The 8,168-nt window shown below is 48.1% G+C and overlaps 1 non-coding gene across 1 annotated transcript; it reads left to right on the top strand.

Annotated features, from left to right (window-relative positions):
• The first annotated feature begins 7,562 nt into the window (after positions 1-7,562).
• Positions 7,563-7,669, top strand: LOC125608499. The gene has a single exon (XR_007339389.1). It is a non-coding gene; the product is annotated as a small nucleolar RNA R71 (small nucleolar RNA).
• The last annotated feature ends 499 nt before the right edge of the window (positions 7,670-8,168 follow it).

The following is an 8,168-nucleotide window of genomic DNA, read 5'->3' as shown; positions in this document are numbered from 1 at the left end:
AGTTCTCGGCTTATACGACTTGTTTGATACGAATCGAGCATCTCTCCGGAGGCCGGAAGTGCTAGACCAAAATTTCGGATTTCTTTTATAGCGCTATTATCCTTGTGTCGGATGTAAGAGAGTCATCTCCGTGAGATGTCTATGTCTGTTTAGGACGTTTGTGAGTTCGATATGATCAGCATCGGACTTGGTGGCGTGTGCCGTTGTTTTGGTTATTTTGCGCAAAATGAATGTTAATGTGTGCATGTATGTGTCTTTTTGCGGAGATTTCGTTTGCTCGGAAGAAACCAATTTTGAGGCATCTTTTGCGATGTCTCGCGATGCTAAAGGTTGATTCTCCCAAGCGGCCGACTAATTTCCGAAGACCTCGTTGCGATTTCGCGGGTGAGGATGTTTTGATAAGTCGAAAATACCAAAAGTGTGGTAAGAAGTTTTTCGATTTTTTGGGAGTATACGAGTATACGTACCCACTCCCCCCCTTTTTTTAATGAGGGGGGACAGCTGAATTTGCCTTTCGGCAAACTGCCTACGTACTCCTTGCGGAGATCAAGCTGTCTCGTAGTTCAGTGATTGCGAGTTGGTTTGTTTAGTGATAGTATTTTTTGAGATGCATCGCATTCCAGGTTCTAGGGATTTTTATGCCCTGCATGTTGGCTATTTCGTAAGAACCTGGTCGGACGACTTTTTCGATTTTATAGGGACCTTCCCAGTTTGCTCCGAGTTTTCCCGCGTTTCGTTCAGCGGTGTTTTGGAAGACTTTGCGAAGGACCAGATCTCCCTGATTGAACCTACGATTCCGTACGTTGGAATTATAGTATCTCGCAGCGGCGTGCTGGTAGTTTTGAATTCGGATGAGCGCTCGATCCCGGCGTTCGTTAACGAGGTCGAGATCGTCCAAGAGCATAGCATTGTTGAGTTCCTCTCGTTCGGGTAAGAACCTTCTTCGAACACCGGGAAATTCTACTTCTGCGGGAATCATGCACTCCGTGCCGTATACCAGGGCGAAGGGAGTTTCTCCCGTTGCTCGCCTTGGGGTGGTACGGTGAGACCAGAGGACTCCCTCGAGTTCGTCGGCCCATCTACCTTTTTTGGCCTCCAAGCGTTTCTTCAGTCCGTCGAGAATGGTCTTGTTGATTGTTTCAGCCTGTCCGTTGCACTGCGGATATCTGGGAGTTGACTTGTTGAGTCGTATCTTCCACTTTTCGCAGAATGCCTCGAATCGGGTGGAAATGAACTGAGACCCGTTATCGGTTACGATTTCGTAAGGAACTCCATGCCTACAGATGATGTTTTTCCATACGAAATTCTCGACTTGGACGTCTTTTATACTTGCGTACGAGTCCGCCTCTACCCATTTTGAGAAAAAATCGGTAAGGACTAGAAGGAAACGCTTTTGCTTTGAATTATGCAGAGGTCCGACAATATCCATGGCCCAGCGCATAAAGGGATAAGGCGATGTGATGGAGGAAAGAACTTCGGCCGGTTGTCGGATAGTTGGCGCATGCCTTTGGCATTTTTCGCATTTTCGTGCGAATTTCTCGCAATCTCCGATCATTGTTGGCCAATAGTATCCGTGGCGTTTGATTTTCACGGCTAGTGATCTTCCGCCGGAATGGTTGCCGCATGAGCCAGAATGTATTTTCTCCATTACTTTCCTCGCCTTTTCTCCTTCCAGGCACGTCAAGAGTGGTCCGGAGAATCTCCATTTGTAGATTTCACCGTCCACTGTTACGTAGCGTGCGGCCTGTGTTCGGATCTTGCGAGCTGCCCATTTTTCGGCGGGCAGTTGCCCGTCGATAATGTAGTCTCGAATCGTCTGAAGCCATGGGGTATCACAACCGTAATCGGATTGCGCCGATGGTGGTGGTATCGTAATTTCTTCTTCCTCGTCGTCTTGACCCTCTATGAGATTGACAACGACTGGCGGTCCGATACTCGGATGTTCGATGAATTCGACCGGAATTACCCTTTTGAGTCCTGGATCGGAGCTTGATGCTAAGGCCGCGAGGGCGTCCGCCTGGACATTCTCGGAACGGGGGATCCGGGTAAGGGCGAAACAGTCGAAGTCTTGAGCTAGACCTTGGACCAGTTTGAGGTACGCGTCCATCCGTTCGTCTCTGGCTTCATATTCTCCGCTGAATTGACTGGCCACTAACTGGGAGTCGCAGTAAGCGTGGAGATTACGTATTTTTAAGCCGTGAGCCAAACGTAGACCTGCGATCAATGCTTCGTATTCGGCCTCGTTGTTTGAGGCATGGAATTCCAGTCTGAACGATTGTTCCAAGATCTCGCTCGTTGGAGATGTGAGACGGATCCCGATACCCGATCCTTGCTTGGATGAGGATCCGTCGACGTGGAGGAGCCAGGTGGAATTTGGTTCCTCGTTGGTTATTGCTCCCGTTGGAAGTTCGACCAAAAAGTCTGCGAGCACTTGTGATTTTGCGCTCGTCCTTGGTCGGTATTCGATGTCATACTCGCTCAACTCGACCGCCCACTTAGCCAATCGGCCTGATTGACTTGGGCTATGCAAAATTGTCCGTAAGGGAAAAATCGTGAGGATAACAATCGTGTGAGATTGGAAATATGGTCTTAGCTTTCGGGCCGATGTTACGACTGCGTATGCCAATTTTTCCATCAACGGATACCTAGATTCGGCATCCAGCAAGGTTTTGCTTATGTAAAAAATAGGTTTCTGCTCCCCGCGTTCTTCCCTGATCAGGACTCCGCTTACGGCTGTTGCCGATACCGCGACGTACAAGAATAAAGGCTCCCCTTCCACGGGTTTTGTGAGGACTGGAGGAGTAGCTAAATAACGCTTCAGCTGTTGGAAGGCGTTTTCGCACTCTTCCGTCCATTCGAATTTTTTATTTCCTCGCAGGACGTCGTAGAAGGGCATGCACTTATCTGTTGATCGCAAAATAAATCGGTTAAGTGCTGCGATTCTGCCGGTCAGTCTTTGGACTTCCCGTTTATTCTTCGGCGAAGCCATCTCGATTAGAGCGTTGATCTGTTTTGGATTTGCTTCGATGCCGCGGTTGGTGACCAAGTAGCCGAGGAATTCTCCTGATGCCACGGCGAATCTACATTTCGTCGGGTTGAGCTTCATGTTATGGGAGTTTAGTTGTGCAAAGCATTCTTCGAGATGTGACACGTGATCTCTTGCTTTGAGGGATTTGACGAGCATGTCGTCGATATAAACTTCCATCGTTTTTCCGAGTTGTTTGGAGAACATTTGGTTCACGAGTCGTTGGTAAGTTGCTCCAGCGTTTTTGAGGCCGAAGGGCATTACCTCATAGCAATAGGTTCCGCGATCGGTAATGAACGCAGTCTTCTCACGATCGTCGGGATTCATCCTAATTTGATTATAGCCTGAGAAAGCATCCATGAAGGATAAGAGTTCGTTGCCCGCCGTTGCTTCTACCAATCGATCGATATGTGGTAGAGGGAAGCTATCCTTTGGACATGCCTTGTTTAGGTCGGTAAAATCTACGCAAACTCGCCACTTCCCGTTTTTCTTTTTGACTACTACGGGGTTGGCGAGCCAGTCCGGGTATCTTACTTCCGTTATCGACCCAACTTTAAGCAATTTTTCGACCTCATCGTTTACTGCGGCAGCACGTTCGGGTCCTAGCTTCCGTCTTTTCTGTTTGACGGGTTTGAATGTTGGGTCGATGTTCAGCTCGTGACCTGTTATGTTAATGTCGATTCCTGGCATATCTTCCGCAGCCCATGCGAAAGTATTAAGGTTCTTTTTAAGACAGGTTATGAGTTCTGTCCTTAAAGGCTCGTGGAGATTGGCTCCAATCTCGACGCAGCGTTCTGGGAAGGCTTCGTCGAGACAGATCGTTACCACGGGTTCACATGTTGGCTCGCGTTTTTCATCTAGAGCTGCGATGATACGAGATTGCCAGAAGAATTCCGCTGAATCCTGACTTCACGTATCTTTGCTGGAGGTCTTTTTTTCCGCTTTCTTAGGAGTAATTTCGAGGATCGGTCTCTTTCGTTTTAGTTCCGCGGCGAAACAAACCTGTGAAACTCTTGGATTTCCCCAGATTACCTCGACTCCGTTAGGGGTCGGGAACTTGAGGCAAAGATGGTAGGTTGATGGGATTTGGCGCATGGTGTTCAGCCATCGCGTCCCCATGATAACGTTGTAAGACGCGGGGCGGTCAACGACTAAAAACTCTGTGATGTTTGTCACGGTTCCGGCTTTGACAGCGAGTCTAATCGATCCATAGGCCATGGTCGTTTCCCCCGAAAGCCCTAGCAGTGGGCTTGGGCATTTTGCGATCTCGGATTGACTGATCCCCATCTTTTCAAGAGTGTCTTTGAAGATGATATCGGCCGAGCTTCCGGTATCGATTAGTACTCTAGCGACGTCGATATCTCGAATCGTCAACTCGATAACAAGGAGATCGTTCCGAGGTTTGGCTCGATCGATCGTTTCTCCCCCCTTGAATGAGATGACATTCGCGCACGTCGAATCTCGCATGTCGTTCCTGATCGTTGAGTGGCTTTTGCGGGTTAGATTGATCCGTAAGTCCCCCTCCTTCTAGCGCCAAACTGTGGGAACCGAAATTCACACTGTCGATTTCCGTTTAAATAAGGAAACTAGGAAAACCCTAATTTCCCAGAGGACCCGGATATCTGTTAATTACCACACGTCAAGCAATCAGAACACGAGAATAACAACGATAAAAATAAGAAATCGAAAAGAGAGCAAAGTAGATCTTATTCCGAATCTGCGTATGAGCGTTACAACAAGGTATAAGCCTGGGCTCGAGAGCTGTCGGCGAGATTCCTAGTTCTAGCAACCCTAAGACGGCTAAACCTAATTGAGTCGCAGCTCGAAATAACAAAAACGGAAAATTGCCTAAATTGCTCTAAGTGCTAAGTTTGCTCTGAAAAAGTCCTCCATCTTGCTCCTCGCCTAGGACTCCTTATATACTAGCTCCAAGGTCGGTTTACGCTTTTACTCTTCTGCCCTTAAGCCGTCATAGCATAAAAATGGAGATATTCCATTTTTCCCGATCTTCACAATTATCTTCAAAACTTCCGTATTTATCCGCGGAAACTTGACATTTATCCTTCCTCGTGGGCCAAGCGTGAACCATGCTGTGATTCACGGGCTTTTGATTAGGATGGGCCTCGAGTCGTGTTTTAGGTTCCTTTGGGCCGTCTTCCGACTCGACACGTTTACTACGAGTTTTCCGCGGTTTCTAATCCGCGAAGTTTGATCGATGAATTAGAATAGCGGGAAACATGGACTGAGCTTGCCACGGTCTTCGGGAGATAGCATTCGAAGGTTTGACGAGAATGCAAAGACTGGTGTCGTATCGATGTTCGGAAAGGTTCAATCGCTACACAGCGACCGAACTTTGGCTCGAGCCCGGTCGCTACGTAGCGACCGAGCGAGACGAGTGCTCGGTCGCTACGTAGCGACCGAGCTTTGGCTTGAGCTCGGTCGCTACGTAGCGACCGAGCGGGACGATCGCTCGGTCGCTACGTAGCGACCGAGCTTTGGCTCGAGCTCGGTCGCTACGTAGCGACCGAGCGGGACGATCGCTCGGTCGCTATGTAGCAACCGAGCTTTGGCTCGAGCTCGGTCGCTACGTAGCGACCGAGCGGGACGATCGCTCGGTCGCTACGTAGCGACCGAGCGGGACGATCGCTCGGTCGCTATGTAGCGACCGAGCTTTGGCTCGAGCTCGGTCGCTACGTAGCGACCAAGCGGGACGATCGCTCGGTCGCTACGTCGCGACCGAGCTTGGCTGAGCTCGGTCGCTACGTAGCGACCGAGCGGGACGATCGCTCAGTCGTTACGTAGCGACCGAGCTTTGGCTCGAGCTTGGTCGCTACGTAGCAACCTGTTTCGAGCCTTCGTCGGACATCTCGATTCTTTCTTCCTTAAAGCTTTTTCGTAAGAAAGAGTCTATTTTCGAAAAGCACTCTTCGGAGAACTTCTTATTTTCTTCCTCGGATGTTTTGGATGTTAAATTTGTCGTAACCGTTTTTGACCCCAACAAAATTCAACACTCTTGACTACGCATGGTATTGTAAACTTCCCAAGATCACTCTTCTTCGTCAATGTGATCCTTTGTCTCATCTTCTTTTTGACTTGATGAAACATTCTCCTAATGTCCTCCTCAATTACTTTTGTTTCTCTGAAGAACATCCACAACCGGTGTGTGAAGTAAGCTTCATCAAAAGCTTTTTTGATTGGGATTATGAAGACTCTTTTAGTGAAACCATCCATCTCCTTCTCGTTAGCTTCCCTCTTAAGGTTCTTAGGAATTTTCTCCTTTCTTTTCCTTAACCTTCTCCCTTCAGTTTCCTGATCTTCTTGAACTGGTTTTGGTGAACTATTTAAAGGGTTGGGTTTTGGTTCGGGTGGATTAGCTAATGGTTTCGGTGGTGGTTTGAGTGCGTTGATATAGTCATTATCGATTGAGGGTAACCGCACTCGGTATGTCAGAGGTGCCGGTCGATCGATGGGAGGTGTGTTGTGACGATCGACGTCGGACTCACTCTATCGATCGATGGTTGGCTCAGCCGATCGATCGATTTTTTCATAGAAAGGGGAGGGTGGGTGAGGATGCTTAGCTGTGAATTCCTCATGAGTTAGAATTTGAACTGCATTGCATTCAGTCGATTTAGCGGACGACGTCGATCGATGACTGGAGTTATCCGTCCATCGATCTTCGTCATGGTCTGTCGATCGATGCGAGTTCATCGACATCGGTCGACACCATTGAGATCCGCCGAGACTCATTGAGCTTTCGATTTTGAAGTCTCCTTCCTCGAGTTTTTCATGTCTCACCACTTGCCAGAAATCATCATCTATGATGGCATTTATGTAGTGTTTTCCCTTGTCAGCTCCTGCCTCTCTAGCGAAAGCTTCTTGCCTCTTTATAGTTTCGCCAGTCTGAATCACTTGCGTTTCAAGTTTTCTCACCTGAGTCCCTAAGGTCTCGATTTTGGTGTTCAGATTGTTGTAGGCGGAGTCTATTTTACCGTTGAAATCCACGGTGATTTGTTGTTGTCCCAACAGTACTCGATCAAGCATTTCTTCGATCTTGCTTTCCTGAGTCTGGGGTGGTGGATTCTGGTAGTTGGAGTTCGAGTAGCTTTTGCTGTTGTTGAAGGGTTTTTAAAATTGTGAACTTTGGTTACTTCTTTGACAATTTCCAAAGAAGTTTCTGTTTCCCCCCTGGTTTCCAAATTTCTGGAATCCGGTACCTCCGATGTAGTTCACATTTTCTTCTCCTTCCGTATCTACTTTTTCTCCTTCAGCTAAACAGATTTACTTTCTAAGAAGCTCGTGCACCACATCTAACTTAGCTCTTACTTCGTCCATCTGTTCCTTCCCGATAGAGGCGACAGACTTCTTCCGTTCAGAGTCAGTGTTTTTGGTGCTGCTGCTGTTAGCAAAGTTTTCGAAAAGTCTCACAGCTTCTAACGGATTCCGAGTAGTGAAGTTTCCTTCACTCGCCGTGTCAAGAGCCATTTGATACTGTAAGGCGAGACCTCGGAAGAAAGTGCTTAGCAGCTGCACTTCGTTAAATCCGTGGTGTGGACAGTCTCGCTGGAAGAATCTAAATCTAATCCACGCATCTTTGAAGGACTCTCCAGCCTCCTGCGAGAATGTGGAAATTTTGTTTCGAAGTTCTTCAGCGCGCGCCTCATCGAAGAAGTTTCGTAAGAAAGCATTCTTGGTGGCCCAGGATGTTAAGGATCCTGTGGGTAGCTGCCTAAGCCAGTGCTTCGCTTCTCCATTCAGCGTGTATCTGAAGAGCTTGCACAGCAGGTAATCTTCGGGGACTCCTTTCATCCGAATAGCAGCGATTAAATCCTCGAACCGTTCTAGATGGTCCATAGGATGCTCGTGCGGTAACCCAGAGTAGGGTATCTGCGACACGAGAGTGTAGTATTGAGGCTTCAGCTCGAAATTCTGCTTCTGGATCTCCGGAAGTCGAATAGCTGATCTGTTGGAATAGTACTCATCTGGGCGATTGTAGTCGGCCAGTGGTTTCGATCGAGCGTCCTCGTCTACAGGTTGAGCAGCTCCTGTAGTATCATCATCAGGGATTACAGTCCCTAGAGCGTCTATTTTCTGACCTGTTGCATTACGCAGATGACCGTCCTGGTCATACAGGTTTTCGTTCTCG

Source organism: Brassica napus, chromosome A4 (genome assembly GCF_020379485.1).
Source record: "Brassica napus cultivar Da-Ae chromosome A4, Da-Ae, whole genome shotgun sequence".
NCBI lineage: Eukaryota > Viridiplantae > Streptophyta > Magnoliopsida > Brassicales > Brassicaceae > Brassica > Brassica napus.
Note: the sequence above shows the minus strand (reverse complement) of the source record. Positions and strands in the feature narration are given on the sequence as shown.